At 34.8% G+C, this 24056-nt stretch overlaps 1 protein-coding gene and 1 long non-coding RNA gene across 2 annotated transcripts in view; both read right to left on the bottom strand.

Moving 5' to 3' along the window:
* Positions 1-9068, bottom strand: part of LOC111696747 (diuretic hormone receptor) — a 68951-nt gene extending 59883 nt beyond the window's left edge. Inside the window, exon 1 of the mRNA XM_023466469.1 lies at positions 8223-9068. The gene's annotated coding sequence lies outside the window, so the exon portion shown is untranslated. The remainder of the gene's footprint in view (positions 1-8222) is intronic.
* Positions 9069-21144: 12076 nt separating this feature from the next.
* Positions 21145-22449, bottom strand: LOC111696772 (uncharacterized). The gene is made up of 3 exons (XR_002764151.1): positions 22250-22449; positions 21607-21704; positions 21145-21238 (listed from the first exon to the last, which is right to left on the bottom strand). It is a non-coding gene; the product is annotated as an uncharacterized LOC111696772 (long non-coding RNA).
* Positions 22450-24056: the final 1607 nt, after the last annotated feature.

The following is a 24056-nucleotide window of genomic DNA, read 5'->3' as shown; positions in this document are numbered from 1 at the left end:
TAAAGTACTGTCCAGGTTTGCCTTACATTGTATGTATTAAAGTACTGTCCAGGTTTGCCTTACATTGTATGTATTAAAGTACTGTCCAGGTTTGCATTGTGTGTAATTGGTACGGTGCTTGAAATGAATCAGATTTTACTCTGAGTTCATAACATTTTTTTTCTTTAACAAGGCCGATAGTGTTTTATCCTAAATCTTTGATTTTAGCCGACATTAGTCAGCTATCATAAGTTTCTTTAGAGGATATAGAATTCAGTCGCTGAAGCTTTAGAGCAATCCCATGCAATTATAAATATCCGTTTTTGTTTTTAACATGTTTTCAACTGAATGTCTATTATTTTTTACATCTTCGTAATAAAACCCCGATTATTTTTATGTATATTTTACCGTTTTAAGTTGTTGATTTTCAAAAACTTTATTTTTATGAATGGAAATTAATAAACTGTGGAGTTTATGAATTCTAGTAAATATGGTTAGTGAGACTGTACTAGTACTCTGGTAAATATGGTTAGTGAGACTGTACTAGTACTCTGGTAAATATGGTTAGTTAGACTGTACTAGTACTCTGGTACACTGATATATTGACATTGGACAACTCCGAAAGTTAATCATCACCACGGCCTACCATTTCTTTTACCTCACCAATTGACAAATGAAAAAGGAGTAATTGGCAAAATACTGTATAGAAAATCTGACAACCTTTATTTTTTCAACGGAATGCTTTACTGGAAGTGAATGGGAGAACAAGTAGTTCAACCATACCTATCTAGTTGAACTGGAAGTGTATAGGAGAACAAGTAGTTCAACCATACCTATCTATTTGAACTGGAAGTGTACAGGAGAACATGTAGTTCAACCATACCTATCTATTTGAACTGGAAGTGTACAGGAGAACACGTAGTTCAACCATACCTATCTATTTGAACTTGAAGTATACAGGAGAACAAGTAGTTCAACCATACCTATCTAGTTGAACTGGAAGTGTACAGGAGAACAAGTAGTTCAACCTTACCTATCTATTTTAAGTACTTCTCACTAGTTTTCTTATTTTTTCTAATCCCTATGCAGCCAAATGTTGCATAACCTTAGATATTTCAAACAATGAATTCTTTCAGATCAAATAATCTAGTTTAAAATGTCAAAATATTACATAATCAGGTTGCAAAGATATAGGGATTCGCAAATTTGAGTTTGTGACAAAGTCTAAATTCCCTCTAACTCTGATCTTATTCGGTTCAGCCGTTTGAGGTAGAAATGCTGATACAGACTATATATATATATAAATATATATTATCGGGAAAATGCAGAAGCATATTTATCATTTTGATTTTATTTTGTTTCTACAAAACAAACACTCTCTGTATAGACTTTGTAAGCTGAATAGTATTCAGAATAGAAAAAATTAAAATATTAAATAAAAACAAGGCCACTTGTACAAAAATAAAATAAGCGCTTATTTAAACGGCGCCCTTAATCATAACTTAATTTTGTTTAACCTATGGAAATTTTGAATATTAGGGTTTATAAGAACCTTTAAGCTTTCTTTAATGATTTTTGATAGACTGAGTTAATTCCTATTAAAGCCAGGACATACTTTTATTTAGTTTGTTTCTTGTTAATTATGTACACCACTATGTACACCACTATGTACACCACTATGTACAGTATACACAAAGCTACCGGGCAACGTATCTCTTATGAACAGAATTCTATATTTAAATATATCTAACAGATATCTTCCAATTCAATAGAATGAGAATTTGAACCCAAATTTCCAATTTCAACAAAATAGATTGCGAACAAGAGAATGAAACACAATTAGAGCAAAAGCTCAGAAAAAATATGCTTAAACATCACAACTTAAAAAAAAATTTTCAAATTCGGAATTCTAAACTCAACTGTTTTAATGCAGTGTTTTTTTTAACAATTATGATGATTTGCGATTAATTTAAGATATCATCCTATATTTAAAGATAGCAAAGAGAATAAAGAGGACTTATAAAATATCTAGGCCCTATGTAGTCCAAGTGATATTTTGAAATGTCTAAAAATCAGTGACGTAAGAGTGTAACAAACAAATTTTTATGCTAAAAGAAAAAGAACAGCGATTTCACTAGCTAAGCATTCCTACCTCGTTACAGGAGAACTCCTTTCTTGCTTACTGCTACTTTAATTGTTATTGTTTCAGGAAAACTAGTTCTTGTCAGGTTAAAATGTGTGCACAAACCCTGCCTTCCTCTTTAGTTGTTCGGTCGTCGTCGTATATATCAATACAATGAAGACGACTTTCTATTTCTATTTTTATCTCTACTCCTCTCCTGACCATAGATGGGTTAAAAAAGGCTCATAAAAAAGGTGAAAAGTGAATTTATTGAGCTTTCAAAACCATTGAGTTCAAAATGGTATCTGTTCCTATACTATATATACTAACAAATTTTCAGATTACTTTTACTGATATTTTGGTACAATTTTACTCATTTTTTTGTTTGAACAGAATTAGATTGGGTTCTTCAATCCTTCACCATATTAGTTGTACTGCCCATACAATTAGAAGGTGTAATATGTTTTAGAAACTATAGAATGAATTCTTGCAGTTTGATACTGATCATAATTACAAATTTAAAAGTTCTTTTTGTCTGAAATTGCCTGAAAACAAAATGTATTTGTGACATACTGTGACGCTATATCTTTAATTTTTTTTAACCCATCTCTGGTCCAGAAGAGGAGTAGCTCCTAGCTACCAAGTTTTCAAACACATAAAAAATTGAAACATAGAGAAGCTGTCAGTTAACAGATTCTTGGAATGTTTACATGTAAAGTTGTAATTTGAAAAAAACTTTTTCGAAATCATCACTTAAATAAAAGACTAGTCTTCATTGTATTGAAATAAACGCCTACCATTGTATAATGGTTGTTTACCGCCTTAAAAAAAACCTTTATGTCGAAGGAGTTGATACGTTAAGAAAATATATTAAATGATGAAGGAATTGATGATGGTATACACACAAACTATTCTAATTGATGATGGTATACACACAAACTATTCTAATTGATGATGGTATACACACAAACTATTCTAATTGATGATGGTATACACACAAAATATTCTAATTGATGATGGTATACACACAAACTATTCTAATTCTTCACGTTATAGTAAAGGAACTGTACACGTAATTTCTTTTATATAAAACTAAATATTTTTTATTTTCGTTAAGTTATTCATTCTAATAATAATATTATATGTAAATTATCACAATTTTTTATGTACGAACATTTTTTACCTTTTATATTTGAGCATATCTTACATAGCCGTTAGAATAAGATCTCAAATAGCTAAAATTCGACAATTGGAAATTGGTATATGGGAATTAAAGACTTGGAAAGTTAAGATTACATTTTCCGCGTTTCAAAATATAACTGTTTTCAATTAGTGACGTCATTATTAAAACAATTTAATTGATTAGTTTGATCGTATTTATATTTGAGCTGTATTGGCTGACTATTAGTTTACAAATAGCAAATAGGTTGGCGGAAAGTTGCCGGAGTACGGTTAAGCTTAAAAATTAGTTTAGAATATAGCAGCGGAAAGGAATTGAGTCTTCGCCACAAACTCTGCTTTTCTAAACCCTATATCTTTGGATTCCAATGTCGTAGACATTAGATATTTCAAACTATGAATTCTGTTAGATCAAATAATATAAGTTTGAAATATCAAAGATTTACGACATTGGGTTCCAAAGATTAAAATTTCAGAGTTTGTGACAAATACTCAATTCCTTTTTCTTTCAATATTTTTCCAATAATTTCAAGTAACTCATCTTTTTTAGAGTGGCATGTCATCGTCGATGCACAACGGCACCCTTAAAAACTTTGTCTTAGAACTTCTCTTTAGAGAAATGGTTAATTTCTATTTTGGTTTCTATATAAAAGTACTTAAAAGGATTTCTTTCTAAAGAAACAATAGAGAAATTGTGAGATAAAGATAAAGCTTTTTAGGGTACCATCACTGTTGGGAATCGGACATGCCCCTTTTCATTAAAATTGCAAGTAATTTGAATTACGTTCAAAGTCCCTTAAAATATTATACTTCGTTCGAGCACCCTTTATATTATCTAACAGATTTTAGCTATAGCTACAAGGACGGATGGGAAAAGTAAAAAAATAAGAATTTGATTTGCAGTCTAAAATTACATAATATCCGTCTTTAAAATATTTCTGTAAACCTTATCTTAAATATCTTTATTTGTATGAGTTGGCTTTTTGTTTTTAAAAGATTTGCAAAATTTATACGTTTTATTAAATAATTTTCGCAATGTCATTGTTTGCATGTTTACAAGGTGCTTTATTCAAATTTTTTTCTGCAATTTTGTGAAAACCCAGGCCGGTCTTATTAAATGAGTTTCATCAAATTTCCTGTCTTAGTCCTATCCTAGTCCTATCCTAGTCCTATCCTAGTCCTATCCTAGTCCTGTCCTAGTCCTGTCCCAGTCCTTTCATAGTCCAGTCCTGTCCTAGTCCTGTCCTAGTCCTGTCCTAGTCCTAGTAGGAGTAGGAGTAGGAGTAGGAGTAGGAGTAGGAGTAGGAGTAGGAGTAGGAGTAGGAGTAGGAGTAGGAGTAGGAGTAGGAGTAGGAGTAGCCTTTTCTAATAAGTTTTAACGGACTTCTTGCATGTTCCTTCTACATAATTAAACTTATTTTATTTCTTTAAAAAGTTTAACTTTTCACTTTTACACAATGCAAGACAGTAACTATCATGAGTCTAATTCAAACTTTTTGTTAGGATAAAGATTGAAATTTTATATGTTTTTGATCATAACTCATTTTATTAAAAATGATTTTAATTTCTCACAAGTAACCGAATACATAAACAATCGAAGCATCGTGAAATATTTTTATGCTTTAGTCGCTGGAGCGAGAACTGAGGTTAACAAGTCAATAAAACTAGGATGAGGGTTCAGCTTTTTATTTTCTCTGAAACCTAACATTGAATCATACTTTGATCGCAGTATTTAAGATTTTGGCCGGGTATTTATTCAATATCGTCATATATACAATTTTGTAGTCCACTTTATTTCTGTTCTGAACAGAACTGAACAGATGGGGGAGGGTGAGGAGGAGGGGGAGTGATGTGAAGGGGCAGTACAACTAATATGGCGAAGGATTGAAAAACCCAATCTAATTCTGCTCTAAACAAAACAAGAGTAAAATTGTACCAAAATATTAATAAAAAGTAATATGAAAACTTGTTAGTATAGTAAGGAACAGATACGGTGTTGAGCTCGATATTTTGAAAGCTCAATAACTTTACCTTTCAAGATCTGTTGTTACCTTTTTATGAGCTTTTTTTTAACCCNGGATATAAAGAATATTGAGAGGAACTGGTCCAGGGATATAAAGAATATTGAGTGGAACTGGTCCAGGGATATAAAGAATATTGAGAGGAACTGGTCCAGGGATATAAAGAATATTGAGTGGAATTGGTCCAGGGATATAAAGAATATTTAGAGGAACTGGTCCAGGGATATAAAGAATATTGAGAGGAACTGGTCCAGGGACATAAAGAATATAGAGAGGAACTGGTCCAGGGATATAAAGAATAGAAGTATAGAGGAGAAAGGGATTTCTGTTTAATGACACGCGTTATTAACCTTCAAACAGTTGAGTAGAAACAAAATGAATTTTAACATTTATAAATATTAAAAGAGAAAAAATGTGTGTGTGCTGCTACAGGGTTACCCAGGAAGGATGAGACGAAAAGACGACAATAAACTCTTTAAATATGAAGATCTGAATCTACGACTTGGTCTTGTGCCTTCAACATATATTATTTCAATGGTGCGATGAAAAAAGCTTGTTTTCAATTCGGTCAAATTTCAACGATGTAAAAGAAAGAACTCGATTAATTCCATGCAGTCGTCTCTGAAGTCGCATATTTTGTAGATAAGCCTGTATTTCGCTTTAATGATGGTTTGAGTGTATGCAATAAACGTAAAAACTGCCCAAATTATTTCATGGAACCCCCGACATGGTTAAAATGGACGGTCAACATAAAAAAATGCCATAAAATGGAGCTTTTTTAAAATGTGAAAAGAAACTGAATTCTAAAATTTTCTAATCGCTATATCTTTGTATTATGATGGTGTAAAACATTGATATTTCAAGCTTAAATAATTTGATGAAACAGGATTCGTAGTTTGAAATATATTAGGTCTACAACAATAAGGTTGCAAAGATAGGTATTATAAAATATTTAAATATTCATTTTATCAGAATTCTGTATTTTCTAGGAAAAGAAGATTTTCATGTTTTTGAAGCTGCCAAATATAGCTAAAATTTAATGATAACTCGCCTTTTAATTTTTTCTTAAAAATAGTCATTTTAGCTTGAATTTGATGTTATCTATTGCTTTCATAGTAAACTGTTATAAGTTTATTATCATAAGTCATTAGCTAGCTTAATTTTTTCATAAGGAACACTTTAACAGTTTAATAATATTCCCGGATATATTCAAACAAAAATATGAAGCTTTATAAGAACCCATTGGAACAGATCATTTATCTGATTGTTTCGACAATTTCTATGGAAATTTTTAAATTGCTCTCATTCGTAATGTTGGTGCAGTAAGTTTATCGGAGACCATGAATAAAAATATGTATGAATATACATATATAGATACATATATAGATACATATATAAATATACATAAATAGATACATTTATGTATAATTTATTGATATATGCATGTACATGCACTTAGTGGGAAAAAGAGGAGAAGAGGGAAGTGGGGTTGGAAAACATATAGACACTTTAATATATTTTTTGCTTTACTAAGATTTTCTATAATTTTTATCCTTAAATCTAAAAGCCACATACCAAAATGATGCCAAAATGTACATGTTATGATTCCTATATTCAGTAGTCCCCTTGGACAGTTTAGTTCTATATTCAGTAGTTCCTTGGACAGTTTAGTTTATATTCAGTAGTCCCCTTGGACAGTTTAGTTCTATATTCAGTAGTTCCTTGGACAGTTTAGTTCTATATTCAGTAGTTCCTTGTACAGCTTAGTTCTATATTCAGTAGTTCCCTCTAACAGTTTAGTTCTATATTCAGTAGTTCCTTGTACAGTTTAGTTCTATATTCAGTAGTTCCTTGTACAGTTTAGTTCTATATTCAGTAGTTCCTTGTACAGTTTAGTTCTATATTCAGTAGTTCCCTCTAACAGTTTAGTTCTATATTCAGTAGTTCCTTGTACATTTTAGTATATATTCAGTAGTTCCTTGGACAGTTTAGTTCTATGTTCAGTAGTTCCTTGGACAGTTTAGTTCTATATTCAGTAGTCCCCTTGGACAGTTTAGTTCTATATTCAGTAGTCCCCTCTAACAGTTTAGTTCTATATTCAGTAGTTTGTTGAACAGTTTAGTTCTATATTCAGTAGTTTCATGGACAGTTTAGTATATATATTAAGTAGTTCCTTGGGCAGTTTAGTATATATATTAAGTAATTCCTTGGACAGTTTAGTTCTATATTCAGTAGTCCCCTCTAACAGTTTAGTATATATATTAAGTAGTTCCTTGGACAGTTTAGTTCTATATTCAGTAGTTTCTTGGACAGTTTAGTTCTATATTCATTAGTATCTTGGACAGTTTAGTTCTATATTCAGTAGTACCTTGGACAGTTTAGTTCTACATTTAGTAGTTCCTTGGACGTATATATTCAGTAGTTCCTTGGACAGTTTAGTTCTATATTCAGTAGTATCTTGGACAGAATATAGTTCTATATTCAGTAGTACCTTGTAAAGTTTAGTTCTGCATTCAGTAGTTCCTTGACAGTATATAGTTCTATATTCAGTAGTCCCCTTGGACAGTATATAGTTATATATTCAGTAGTTCCTTGGACAGTTAAGTATATATTACGTAGTTCCTTGGACTGTATTTTCCATGAACTTGTAAAAGTAAATATTTAAGAAATATATGACACACAACTACAAACAAATGAGGTTTCAAAAGATGTCGAAGATGGCGAGAAAAAAAATCATTTGAAAGAATCAGTGTTTTGTTCTGAACTGATGAATGGATACAAATTTACTATTTTCAAATACTGATGATGAATGAGCAATGAATTGTGTAGAATTGGGTAATTTATCCCTCTCTAGTTTCTCTTCCCTTGAGTATCTTACAGACATTCTTTATCAAGGTGTATGATAAAACTACAAAACTTACCTCAGAATTTACTCTAGGTTAGGAATGAACTACAAAACTATAACTTGCTCCAGGTTTAACTCTATGTACAGGGGTATCCTTTTTCACTGTCACTAAGGGGAGTACTGGATACACACAAAGAAGTTCTGGAAACTCAAAGAAGTTCTGGAAGCTGGTGAAGGACCGGATATTCAAAATTAATATTCAATTGAATAATGGATAAGAAGGCGAGCACTATAGTACTATAGATATAAAGGTAAACTTCTGATTTAGTTTGATATCCAATAAAATCCAAACAAAATAATATAAAAATATTTCACTTTTTAGTTTCAAGGTATCATCTTGCTCTCTCCTCGGTGTGAAGGCTTAATCTTGAATCGATCAGATATCAAGAATAATTTCCATCTGAAAGTTCATTTATCTCAAACTCATGAAAGCAGCAAAATCTTGGTTAAAGAACCAAACATATTTCACCGTCTTATTTTTACTGTAACGTCAAGCAATCCAATCACTGGAAACTGTTTATAACTCTAGAAAAACTCATATCTGACATGATAGTTCAGGGTTCTCTTAGTTTTATATCTATGCAAAACTGTATATACTAGGAGTCTAGATTCTAAAACTACCGGGATCCAACGAGGACATTTCTCCGATCCGTCTCACGGTACTTCTGTAACTGAGGCTGTTATTGTCCTCTGCAGACCCCCCACACCCTCCGTAAAATACCAAATCCTAGTGTCCTCGTCAAGACGATAGGTCGGACCCAATTCATGACGAACTGCCTGAATATCTCCTATGTATGAGTATGACGCCTGAACATTTTCTATGTATGAGTATGACGCCCGAATATCTCCTATGTATGAGTATAACGCCTGAATATTTTCTATGTATGAGTATGACGCCTGAATATCTCCTATGTATAAGTATAACGCCTGAATATTTTCTATGTATGAGTATGACGCCTGAATATCTCCTATGTATGAGTATAACGCCTGAATATTTTCTATGTATGAGTATGACGCCTGAATATTTCCTATGTATGATCCTGTCTGAATATCTCCTATGTATTAGTATAACGCCTGAATATCTCCTATGTATGAGTAAGACTCCTAAATATCTCCTATGTATGATCATGTCTGAATATCTCCTATGTATGAGTATAACGCCAGAATATCTCATATGTATAAGTTTAATGCCAGAACATCTTATATGTATGAGTATAACGCCTGAATATCTCCTATGTTTGACTGCCTGAATATCTCCTATGTATGACTACCTGAATATTTTCTATGTATGAGTATGACTCCTAAATATCTCCTATGTATAATCCTGCCTGAATATCTCCTATGTATGACCGCCTGAATATCTCCTATGTATGACCGCCTGAATATCTTCTATGTATGACTACTGAATATCTCCTATGAATAACTGCCTGAATATCTCCGATGTATGATCGCCTGAATATCTCCTATGTATGACCGCCTGAATATCTCCAATGTATGACTACTGAATATCTCCTATGTATGACTTCCTGAATTTCTCCTATCTATGACTTTCTGAATATCTCCTATGTATGACTTCCTGAATATCTCCTATGTATGATCCAGCCTGAGTATCTCCTATGTATGACTGCCTGAATATCTCCTCTATATGATTGCCTGAATATCTCCTATGTATGATCGCCTGAATATCTCCTATGTATGACTTCCTGAATATCTCCTATGTATGACTTCCTGAATATCTCCTATGTATGACTTCCTGAATATCTCCTATGTATGATCCTGCCTGAATATCTCCTATGTATGACTGCCTGAATATTGCCTATGTATGACTGCCTGTATGCAAAGTCAGCTCATCACTGTTTTCAGCCCCCCGGTAGAATAGTAATTAAAGGTGTTGATGACGTCATCGCAAACACCGGCCAGAGGAGATACAACAACTAAATAAGACTCAGGTATAATCTGTCATTGAGACTAATTTAAAACTCGCGCTTTCGGATTTAAATTGCAACTATAGTTTTTCACAGGGTTTGGTTTATTAAACTGGTGTAATATCGTGTTTGGTAGATTTTCATGGCTGAAATTGGTGGATTCGAGGGATCTGATTAGAATAATTCTCAACATTGAGACTAATTCTTCACCAAAACCAACCAAGGTCGGTTTTATTTTCATTAGGCCTAACTCCTGAAGTCGAGCCTAAGAGCTGACAGCTGTCGATCACGTCACACAAGCTAATTCATAAGTTAGGTATTGTTTCAGGGTCTTCCTTGAAGGAACTAAAGGCTCATTTCAAAACTTTTAAATCGCGGGCTTAGAGTCGTTCACTTATAAAAGAATCTGGAATTTTTTTAAACACGGAATGTGTTAAATTCATTTTCTCCTTTAATAGAGATAAAGCTAATCTGTTTGGTCGATTAATCTCTCCGACATGGTTCTGGTTATTATGATTAAATTGGACCCTTTTCTGGCGAGCTGACAATTTTTCCTCGTCTTTTAAGGGATGGTTCACAGTTCAAATATCTGTTGGCTTACATGGTTACATTGACATTGTTAAGCGGAGAAAACATTATGTTTTTCCGTTTTCTTTGTAAGTACGTAAAGTTATAGAAATATTTTGATGGACCAAAGCTAGTAAATTACAAGATATAAAACTTCAACAGTCATGTTACCTTGTAATGGTGAATATATGATATAATATTTCTTTTTAAAGCTTTATGAGCTTCTGAACCTGCAAGAAAATAAGAAGAATATAATTGGCGGATCTACGATAGTTCCTCAATATCTCAAGTATACATTAACTGAAGATCCTACATTAAGTTAATTGATACTCAAAACATGTACACTGTAAACTGTACACTGTACACTGTACACTGTACACTGTAAACTGTACACTGTACACTGTACACTGTACACTGTACACTGTAAACTGTACACTTTACACTGTACACTGTACACTGTACACTATACACTGCACAGATTAGGGATACGCACGACCCTCCCTCTTTTTGGCCTGATCTCCTGTTTTCCATATGCTGCTGTTTCTCCTGTATTCTATTTGTTGAGGTATCTCCTATATCCCATTTTGAGTTATATCCTGTATTCTATATGTTGAGGTATCTCCTATATCCCATATTGAGTTATATCCTGTATTCTATATGTTGAGGTATCTCCTATATCCTATATTGAGTTATATCCTGTATTCTATATGTTGAGGTATCTCCTGTATTCTATGTGCAACTGCATCTCCTTTATTATATATATTGCTCTATCTCCTGCATTCTTTATGCAACTGTATCTCCTGTATTCTAAATGCAACTGTATCTCCTGCATTTTATATGCAACTGTATCTCATGTATTCTATATGCAACTGTATCTCTTGTAACCTATATGTAGCTGTACTTTCTGTATACAATATTTGCTTTATCTCCTGTATTTTATATTTTTATCCTATATGCTGCTGTATCTCCTGTACCCTATATGCAGCTGTATCCTTTATTTTATATTTTGCTGTATCTCCTTGTATCCTATATGCTGCTTTATCTCCTGTATCCCATATGCAGCTGTATCTTCTGTATCCTATATTTCGCTATATTTCCATGTATCCAATGTGCTGCTGTATCTCATGTATTCTATTTTTGGCTTTATCTCCTGTATCTTATATTTAGAGGTATCCTCTGTATTTTATATGCTGCTGATATCCTGTATTCTATATTTTGTTTATCTCCTGTATTCTATATTTTGTTGTATCTCCCGTATTCTACATGCTGCTGTATGTCCTGTATTTTATATTGGATGTATTTCCTGTATTCTATATTTTGTTGTGTCCCCTGTATTCTATATGTTGTTGTATCTGCTGTATTCTATATTTTGTTGTATATCCCGTATTCTACATGCTGCTGTATCTTTTGTATTCTATGTGTAGCTGTATCTCCTGCATTCTATATGTTGTTGTGTTTCCTGTATTCTATATGTTGAGGAATCTTTTTTATCTATTTTGATGTATCTCCTTGTATCCTATATGGTGCTTTATCTCCTGTATCCCATATGCAGCTGTATCTTCTGTATCCTATATTTCGCTACATTTCCATGAATCCAATGTGCTGCTGTATCTAATGTATTCTATTTTTGGCTGTATCTCCTGTATCTTATATTTAGAGGTATCCTCTGTATTCTATATGCTGCTTTATCTCCTGTATCCTATATGCTGCAGTATCTCCAGTATTCTATATGCTGTTTTATCTCCTGTATTCTATATTTGATGTATCTCAAGTATTCTATATGCTGTTTTATCTCCTGTATTCTATATTTGATGTAATTCTATATTTGATGTATCTCCTGTATTCAATATTTGTTGTATTTCCTGTATCCTTTATTTTGCTGTATCTCCATGTATCCAATGTGCTGCTGTATCTCCTGTATTCTTTTTTTGCTGTATATCCTGTATTCTATATGCTGCTTTATCTCCTCTATCCTATATGCTGCTGTATCTCCGGTATTCCATATGCTGTTTATTCTCCGGTATTCTATATGCTGTTTTATCTCCTGTATTCTATATTTAATGTATCTCCTGTATTCTATATTTGTTGGATTTCCTGTATCCTATATGTTGAGGAATCTCCTTTATCCTATATGCTGCTGTATCTCCGGTATTCTATATGTTGTATTTCCTAAATTCCATACGCTGCTGTTTCTCCTGTATACTATATGCTGCTGTATCTCCTGTATCCTATATGTTGAGGTATCTCCTATATACTATATTGAGTTATCTCTTGTATCCTATATGCTAAGGTATCTCCTGTATTCTATATGAAACTGTATCTCCTGTATTCTATATGCAACTGTATCTCATGTATTCTTTATGCTGATGTATCTCCTGTATTCTATATGCTGCTGTTTCTCATGTATTCTATATGTTGAAGTATCTCCTGTTTTCTGTATATGTTGTTGTATATTGTGTATGTATTCTATATGTTGCTGCATATGTTGTATCTTATTTGTTGAGGTATATCCTGTATCCTGTATGTTGCTGTATCTCCTGTATTCTATTTTTTGCTGTATCTCCTGTATTCTATATGCTATTGTATCTCCTGTATCCTATATGTAGCTGTATCTCCTGTATTTTATATGCTATTGTATCTCCTGTACCCTATATGTTGCTGTATCTCCTGTATTCTATATGCTATTGTATTCCCTGTACCCTATATGTTGCTGTGTCTCCTGTATTCTATATGCTATTGTATCCCCTGTATCGTATATTTTATTGATCAGAAACTGAAATCTTATTCATTTGCCCGTTTTAAGAGACTGTGAAAATATTTCAAGTGACCCTCAAGATGGGCATTCATGATTCACAACTGTACTTCACAAACTTTATCTGATCAATAATGTGGGAGATATCTTCATTTTTCTAGCTTGAACATCACAATCGAAAGTAATGAAATTTTAAGGAGAAAAAGATTGATATCTTATTCAATCCTGTTCAGACAAAGCTTTTAAGGGTACTATTGTGAATAGAACATGATACCCTATATAAACAGGTTCCTTGAAACTACGACTACCCTCCCTTTAACCTGAAACTACGACTACACTCCCCTTTAACCTGAAACTAGGACTACACTCCCCTTTAACCTGAAACTACGACTACACTCCCCTTTGACCTGAATCAGCATCAAAACCAATATTTAACTTATATTCCTGAACAGTTTTATCAATTCACATGTTTTAGGATTTATAGAAAATGGAGCATTTGTGCTCAATCGGGAATGGGAATAAACGTTGTATAAGTATATATGTTAACCATTAACCTCCATATCTTACTTCGTTGTACGGTCGTCTTTCACCAAGATTTTCTCCGGTAGCTAGACCCAACATTTCCTAGTAAACAACCTTCTCGTGTAGTGATCACGTTTCAAAAATAGTAAAAGCTTAAAAAATTCGTGATTTGCAGTGAAAAACTAATCTTTGTAACCAAACTGTCATTTATTTTTCAGAAGTTTAAATGTTTTATTCCTGATCAATAGAACCCCCCATTTAATCTACTTGCGCTCACTTGTAAGAAATTTTAAAACCCATTGTTATTTATACCCATATATGTCAACGATTAATAAAAATATTTCACTTTTTAAATGAAATTATTTTTAGGTTTGAAATAAATCAGTATTGGATTATTGTCGACTACGTCAGAAGAGAGGGTGGGGAAATCAAATTTCGGTGAACTCATAGACGTCCAGGGATACCCCCCCCCCCTTGGGAAATCGCCCCTTATTTAAACACACTTCATATAAGAACTTCAGCACTGCTGCACTGCTGCACTGCTGCACTGCTGCACTGCTGTACTGCTGTATTGCTGCACTGATGCACTGTTGCACTGCTACACTACTGCACTGCTGCACTGCTTCACTGCTGTACTGCTGTACTGCTGCACTGCAGCACTGCTGCACTGCAGCACTGCTGCACTGCAGCACTGCTGCACTGCTGCACTGCTGCACTGCTGCACTGCTACACTGCTGTACTGCTGCACTGCTGCACTGCTGCACTGCTGCACTGCTGCACTGCTGCACTCCTGCACTCCTGCACTCCTGCACTCCTGCACTCCTGCACTGCTGCATTGCTGCACTACTGCACTACTACACTACTACACTACTGCGCTTCTGCACCGCTGCACTGATGCACTACTGCACTGCTCCACTACTGGATTATTGTCGACTACGTCAGTAGAGAGAGTGGGGAAATCGAATTTTGGTGAACTCATAGACGCCCCGGGAAGATAACCTAGGCTCTGACCTCCCCGGAGAAATCCTCTTGATATTCATAGACGCCCAGGGAGCAACCCCCCCCCCTTGGGAAATCGCCCCTTATTTAAACACACTTCATATAAAAACTTCATCACGGCTGCACTGCTGCACTGCTGCACTGCTGCACTGCTGCACTGCTGCACTGCTGCACTGCTGTACTGCTGAATTGCTGCAATGCTGCACTGTTGCACTGTTGCACTGCTACACTACTAAATAAAGAGTCTATGATAAATGTCAATGGCATTTTATTTTAAAAAAAATTTTTGATTGGCTTGCCAAAATGATTGATGATTACTTTTAAATATTGATCAAAAAAAGTCAAAAAGCCAAATTTTGATAGCTATCTTTATAAGCTTTGTGAGATTCTATTAAAGTAAGTGATGCAAAAACTTGAAGAATTATAGCCAATTTTATCAGGTTGATATTAAAACTGTCAAACCAGCTGTTTTGGACTTTACCCAAATCCCCCCCCCTCTTAATATTTTCTTTTCATTCTGTCCCAAAATACTACGCATTTTATCAGCAGAAGTCCACAAAATGCGTCACAATAAGATCAAATCCGTCATAAAATTGGTACATTCAGTGGCTATATACCAGGGAATTTAAATAATGGAAAAGGAAGTGACGCTGGTCTGGCATGAGAAAGCCAGTTGCACTGCTTTGCAGACGAGTTCGGTATTCCTTACACACACTCTCTTGGTACAGACGCACACACATGACGTTTCCGCCCCCTGCTATAAACAGCTTAATACAGTAAACGTAATTCATCTATTCATTTTATTCATTTTATTCATTTTAATACAGTAAACGTAATTCATCTATTCATTTTATTTAATGACGGTTCAAAAATGCACAGTTCATGTCTTTTTGTGCGTCAGATCATAACTCATAAACCCCTTGAACGATTTGCCTTAAATGTTGATAGGGGAACTTGGTAGAATGTTCTTTAATTGATTTAAAAAATTAAATTGAGTGTATTTACGTTCTTAGAGAAAAATATAGCAGAGCTATGAATATAAATAAATAAATCTATAAATATTTGTTACAGTTTATCTAGTTGCAAATTACAAAATTTGAAGAAAGATAGAGAACAAAGACCAACATTTTTATCTTTAACCGCTTATAAACCTTCCCTGGTTATATGATTTGCCACACAAAATTTGGACCCGATCAGTTCAGCCGTTTTGAAATGTTTTGGATACAAAATAACATAAAGACAAGGTTTATAAATGTAGATTTTGGTCCTTACTGCAGTATGTTCGTATGTATAGTAGAGATTAAATTATTTTTATCAAAGAGCACTTTAGAACAATATCATAATAATTCAATAAATTTTATTTTCACAATCTTCAAAAAATACTTCTAAATTTTGAACCTTTGATTAAAACTTTTGAGAATGCATTAAATTATTTTTCCTTATTTAAACACACTTCATATAAGAACTTCAGCACTGCTGCACTGCTGCACTGCTGCACTGCTGCACTGCTGTACTGCTGAATTGCTGCAATGCTGCACTGTTGCACTGTTGCACTGCTACACTACTGCACTGCTGCACTGCTTCACTGCTGTACTGCTGTACTGCTGCACTGCAGCACTGCTGCACTGCAGCACTGCTGCACTGCTGCACTGCTGCACTGCTGCACTGCTACACTGCTGTACTGCTGCACTGCTGCACTGCTGCACTGCTGCACTGCTGCACTGCTGCACTCCTGCACTCCTGCACTCCTGCACTCCTGCACTCCTGCACTGCTGCATTGCTGCACTACTGCACTACTACACTACTACACTACTGCGCTTCTGCACCGCTGCACTGATGCACTACTGCACTGCTCCACTACTGGATTATTGTCGACTACGTCAGTAGAGAGAGTGGGGAAATCGAATTTTGGTGAACTCATAGACGCCCCGGGAAGATAACCTAGGCTCTGACCTCCCCGGAGAAATCCTCTTGATATTCATAGACGCCCAGGGAGCAACCCCCCCCCCTTGGGAAATCGCCCCTTATTTAAACACACTTCATATAAAAACTTCATCACGGCTGCACTGCTGCACTGCTGCACTGCTGCACTGCTGCACTGCTGCACTGCTGCACTGCTGTACTGCTGAATTGCTGCAATGCTGCACTGTTGCACTGTTGCACTGCTACACTACTGCACTGCTGCACTGCTTCACTGCTGTACTGCTGTACTGCTCCACTGATGCATTGATGCACTGCTGCACTGCTGCACTCCTGCACTCCTGCACTCCTGCACTCCTGCACTCCTGGACTGCTGTACTGCTGCACTGCTGCACTGCTGCACTGCTGCACTGCTGTACTGCTGCACTCCTGCACCGCTGCATTGCTGCACTACTGCACTACTACACTACTACACTACTGCGCTTCTGCACCGCTGCACTGATGCACTTCTGCACTGCTCCACTACTGCACTGCTCCACTACTGCACTACTGCACTACTGCACTACTACACTGCTGTAGTGTTGTACTGCTGTACTGCTGCTCTTGCACTGCTGTACTACTGCACTGCTGCACTGCTGCACTGCTGCAATATTGAACTGCTGCACTGCTGCACTTCTGCACTACTGCACTGCTGCACTGCTGCACTGCTGCACTGCTGCAATACTGAACTGCTGCACTGCTGTATTACTGCACTGCTGCACTGCTGCACTGCTGCACTGCTGCACTGCTGCACTACTGCACTGCTGCACTGCTGTAATTCTATAATGCCGTACTATTGTACTGCTGTTCTGCTGCATAGTATACTGCACTGTCCTTGAGAATTGAATAAAAAAGTGTGTTTAGTCAGAATATTGTCTATAAATGTAGAGTTCACATATATTAAACAGTATTTAACACCTGTATTTCTTTTCAAGTCATGAACTATGAGATACACCAAACAGAATACAACTTGTATAAATTTAAAATCATTCCAGCGTACTTTATACTTTTCATTATATTCAAATCTGAAGTTAAATGCCTTGAAAACATTAACATTAATCATTGTGTATTGTTTGTATTGCAATCGTATTTAAAAGAAAGACAGTGAAATATGTACATGGGTAGAATCAATCTGATCACTAAAGTTGAATAATGAATAAGATTAGAGGATAGAGTTTATGTTTACTTTATCTACAGTTACGAATTAAAATCAACAAAAAAAACTTTCTTATTTCTTTTCCTTTGAAACCTGGAGTGTAATCCTTTGAAACCTGGAGTGTAAACCTTTGAAAAATCCTTTGAAACCTGGAGTGTAACCCTTTAAAACCTGGAGTGTAAACCTTTGAAACCTAAGGCGTGTAACCCTTTAATACCTGGAATGTAAACCTTTGAAACCTAAGGCGTGTAACCCTTTAAAACTTGGAGTGTAAACCTGTCATATTTCAAACTTTGAGTGTTTTATCTAAAAAAAGTCCTATAGTTTGAAATATCTGGAGTCACCGACATCAGGGGTTACAAAGTTGCCAGAATGAGAAAATTAGAATTTATTGGGACTGTTAAGTTTCCCTTAATTGTAGACAAAGGATATTCCTGAGCAGACAGGAGGATAGGGTCTAAGCGATCACTGTTAATCTTCAAGTCTTCCTGTATCAAGACTATTAGTTATTGTCTAAATGTGTTAAGAATTAAAAAAGAAGATCAGGCAAAGATTCGCAATCATCAAACCAGACTTTAAACAACAGAAATTTCAATCAAATCACGAAAAATGAAATTATCAAACATTTTAATTTTTGTTAAAATGATTTTTTTTAATTCTCAATTTTCTCACTTTCTCTCCATTATTTCCTATCTTTTTAATCCCTCTTAACTCCGCTAAATTAGGTCGGGGCCTTGTTGGCCGGCCTAGCAGGGCAACCCAATTTAAATCAAAAATAGATAAATCAAAAATATTTTGACACATGACGTTCCGTAAATTTAATATGTGCAAGTGCATGTGCAATAAGCAAGAAATATCTTCTTTACTCACAGTAATTGAATCAATTGAATCACTTAAAGGGAGTGACCGGCAATATAAAGTAGTTGAACTGAGATTGTTGCATTGCAGATTCATTTATATTGAATTTCTTGTTCTTCATGAATTTGTTCGCAGATTTCTGCGGAATCTTCAAATGTCGTCTTTTCAATAAAAATTCCAGAAAATCTACAGAAAATGATTGTGAACAATGAAACATTACAGAAACCAATAACTGAAAAAGATTACTTTTTTCAATGATAATAACTAATTATTATTTTCTCAACCTGTTCCTGCAAAACTAATTAGCTTACAGTACGATTGTTACTAAATTTTTCATTTGTCGTCTTTTAATAATTTTTAAAAAACCGATTCTCAAATCATCCCTCAAAAATGAACAATTTATGAGGATTTAAAGATTTAATTTGCGCTCTTACTAAACAAATATTCACCGTAAAAACGTCTCAAATGATTCCTAAAACATTTCTCACAGTACTACATTCTCAGTTCAACTACTATACATGGCCGGTCGCTCCCTTTAAGTGACACTGTGCACACTGATTAGCCGTGACAGCCATGGGGGGGGGGAGATTTTATTTCAAAACCTAATTTCTCAATTGCAGTTGGGGTGTAGATCTTGCCAAACTGAATATCTTTTTTTAAAATAATTTATCTGTAAAATCGTTTTACAAATATATTTTTAACACTGTGAAAAAAATTTAAAGTTTTCCAAAAAAATGAAGACATAACTATCAAAACCTAAAAAGTACGCCTTTATGGAATTCGTCCCGAGTTATTTGCGTTTGTTTCTAGTTTGTATTTCCGGAAATTGTCCCGAGTTGTTTTCTGAAATTTTTTTTCGGAATGTATTTGCAGAATTCTTCTCTGGTATGCCTTTCCGGAATTTATTCCGAATTTTGTTTCTGATTTGCCTTTCCGGAATTCTTCTCTAGTATGCCGTTCCGGAATTCACGACGAGTTGTTTTCCGGAATTTGTCTCTGATTTGCCTTTCTGGAATTCTTCTCAAGTATGTCTATCCGGAATTCTTTTCTTGTATGCAGTTCTGGATTCGCCCGGAGTTTTTTTTTCAGAATTTGTCTCTTGTTAGCCTTTACGGAATTTGTCCCTAGTTCTCTTTCCGGATAATCTAATATAATACAATCTAATATACTCCAATCTAATCTAATATACTCCAATCTAATATAAAATCTAATCTAATCCAATCTAATCTAATCTAATCTAATCTAATCTAATCCAATCTAATATAATCCAATCTAATCTAATCTAAACTAATCCCATCTAATATAATCCAATCTAATCTAATCTAATCCAATCTAATATAATCCAATCAAATCTAATCTAATCCAATCTAATATAATCCAATCTAATCTAATCTAACCCAATCTAATATAATCAAATCTAATCTAATCTAATCAATCCCATCTAATATAATCCAATCTAATCTAATCTAATCCAATCTAATATAATCTAATCTAATCTAATCTAATCTAATTTAATCGCATCTAATCTGATCTAATCTAATTTTCTAACATTTAATTTAATTTAATCTGCAATCTATTCGATCATAACTTTTTCTATTGCTTTAAATCTTTTTAAAAATTTCCAAAACTACTGCAGGGGTACTCACAAAGAATAAGATTGTGAAGACGACCTGATATACCAAAAAAAGTTAAAAATTCTGTTAGTCTTTGAAGTCTCATCCTGTGTGGGGGTTTTCCCAACCATTAAAAATTCATTAAAAGACTAACTTCAAGGCAGAAGATTTAATGTGAACTTTAGATCGTAATATGTTCAGAATTGAAGATCGTCATATGTTCAGAATTGAAGATCGTCAAATGTTCAGAATTGATAATCGTCATATGTTCAGAATTGAAGATCGTCATATGTTCAGAATTGATGATCGTCATATGTTCAGAATTGAAGATGGTCATATGTTCAGAATTGATGATCGTCATATGCTCAGAATTGATGATCGTCATATGCTCAGAATTGAAGATGTTCATATGTTCAGAATTGAAGATCGTCAAATGTTCAGAATTGATGATCGTCATATGTTCAGAATTGAAGATCGTCATATGTTAAGATTTTTTTTTTGAGATCTAGATATTTATTATCTCCGTATCGAGATTATATTAATTGTACAAAATTGTTCACATATATTTAATACAACTATTTAACGAATTTTTACCGTTATTATGTGCTGAGAGATGAAGCTGTAGGATCCACTAGGTTCTCTGAGGTTCACCGCTCATTCGTCCTCCAGGTTTCAGTTTAACTAGGTAAAGAGAGAACCATGACGAAAGGAAAAAATTCGAGTCTGTCGGGGTTTTAATTAAGCATGTTGATGGAGTTCTAATTCTGGAGTTACCATTTAGAAAAAAATAAATTTTTTTTTGAAGTTATGAAATTAACCTTTGAAAAATTAACATTGTAGATCTAAACCTGGAGTGAGTTTACATAATTTAAGATCTTAGAATTCTATTGAGTACTTTTACGTCAGTTTCAGTTCAAAAGTTTCAATATTTACAGTCCAAAATGGTCCGTGTGCACACCCCTGCTCTCTGTATGATAAAAGGTCTAGAACTTATTAATGATGTAGAGGATCCAGTATTCACAGGGACCTTTGGAATTATAATTTTTTACCGTTATTCTTCACCGAGGATTACAGCTGTGAGGTCTCCCAGATCCTCTGGGGTCTCCCAGATCCTCTGGCGTTCAGGTACTGGAGGTTTCTCGTCTAACTATATTACAAATTTAAATTATACCTGTATAGGTTTAAAAGAAAAATACAAAAGAAATCTTAAGGCTGAAATTGTAGAATTATTTTCAATGGTGAAAGAACGGTTCTTTTGTACAGTTTACATTAAAAAATTATTTCTTCCTTCGTAAAAACTATACCCGCCGGATTATACTGTCAGGAGTAATTTACAACTGAATGAATAGAGGCATCAAAATTCTCAGAATTAACCTGTACCCACATTAGATGTCGAGATCAATCATATATTCTCATATTTAAACTGTACCCGCATTAGATATCGAAATCAATCGTATATTCTCGTATTTAAACTGTACCCACATTGGATATCGATATCAATCATATATTATCATATTTAAACTGTACCCACATTAGATATCAAGATCAATCATTTATTCTCATAAATAAATTGTGCCCACATTGGATATCGAGATCAATTTTATATTCTCATAATTAAATTTTTACAGTTAACATTAAAGAATTGTTTCTTCCTTCGTAAAAACTATAAACGTCCGCTTAATCTTTTTTTACCGTGACTATCTGTGTAGTAACTTGCAGATCTGAGATCCGCAGTGATGCAGAACCTTTTGTCTCCAGCGTTCAGGACCTGATGGCTTCTCGTCTAACTATATTACAAAAAATTGCGGTTTTTAAAAATACCTGTATAGGTTTTAAAAAAAGAAATCTAAAGGATGGAAATTGTAGAATTGTTTCCGGTGGTGAAAGAGCGGTTCATAAAAACTGACAGATAGTGAATAAGTCAGCAAAAACAGGAAATATAGGATTAAAAAGGTGTTGTTATTTTAAGGCTTAAAAGTTCAGTTGTATAAATACTGTTTAGGAGTTAAAGAGATAAGCAAAAACTGACAGATAGTAAATAAGTCAGCAAAAATAGGAAATAAAGGATTAAAAAGGTGTTGTTATTTTAAGGATTAAGAGTTTAAATATATAAATACTGACTAGGAGTTAAAGAATTAAGCAAAACTGACATGAAGTACCATAAGTCAGCAAAAATAGGAAATATTTTATAGGATTAAAAAGGAGTTTTTTATTTTAAGGATTAACAGTTTAAGTGTATTTTTTAAATACATTTATATAAATACTGACTAGGAGTTAAAGAATTGAGCAAAACTGACATGAAGTACCGTAAGTCAGCAAAAATAGGAAATATTTTATAGGATTAAAAAGGAGTTTTTTATTTTAAGGATTAAAAGTTTAAATGTATGTGATGGGAGTAGGATTAAAGTTGGAATCTGGGATAGGAACAGGATGAGTTATGGGAAATAGGAAAGGGAGGTGGAAGGTGGATGAGGTGTGTAGGAAAAGACGAAACCTGAGAGACAACCATGGTTCAGCTGAAAAGGAGGGGGTACCCATATGAGGGGGGGGGGACTGTGCATGGTTTCGATCTTATGCTGTGGACATTCAGAGAAAAGACTTTATCGCTTTGATTGCCTCTGATATGACATGGGCGGCTGCGAGCGCTTCGCGGCACCTGAGGGCTTCAAATCCTCAAACCCACAGACCTCTCTATGCGCCTCGACCCACTGGGAGAACCTGGTGCCGCATGGGATGGAGGGGCCTAGGGTTGGTTTAGGTCTGTCCATTACCGTCCAGAAATGATAACATCTCTGGATTAAACTGCGGACCACTTGGACTCCCTTGTCAGACAGGTGTACACGGTCATCCTTCAGCATCTTCCCTCTCGAGACCCAGTCATCGCGATGACAAAAATCCTCGGGGGTAAGTACAAATGCATCCTTGAGGGAGTACATTCGTGAGATGAAAGTCCCAAGTCTTACTACCTCCGCGTTAAAGAGGTTCCCGTCATACCCCGCGCAAAAATGGCCTGACTGTGTACAGCAAGCTGTAGGGTACCTTGGAAAGGGTGGTATGAAAACTGTCTTGGCGCCGGTCTGGTTAACAAAACCCATGATTTTGTCAATAAAAACCCCGAAGTTGTCGAAATACTCTGGATCGTAGCTAGCCACGTTGTGAGCGTGGAAGACTCTCTGTCTACCAGCTCCAAACGTTGAGAAACCTGCAGGTAACCCGGACGGAGAATGTTTCTTGAATTTGGGAGTTGCCATCCCTTGCAAAAGTGAATTTCCTTGACCTCCGAGTACTAAGACGTCGGCTTTCGTCAACTTGAGATTGTCAACAAATTCCGAAATTTCCGAGGAATTCGCAAAAATATTGAAAGGATATTTGACGAAGACAACGGTGTCTTTAATGGTCTTGCCTAGCTCCTCACTTATCATTTTGAGGTTGCTATTACCGACGACCACAACGCGCTGGTTTTTGCTGGACAAGGAGTTATTTCCGCAATTAAAATCAT

Source organism: Eurytemora carolleeae, unplaced genomic scaffold (genome assembly GCF_000591075.1).
Source record: "Eurytemora carolleeae unplaced genomic scaffold, Eaff_2.0 scaffold126, whole genome shotgun sequence".
Taxonomy (NCBI): domain Eukaryota; kingdom Metazoa; phylum Arthropoda; class Copepoda; order Calanoida; family Temoridae; genus Eurytemora; species Eurytemora carolleeae.
This window is presented reverse-complemented; position numbering and strand designations above follow the sequence as displayed.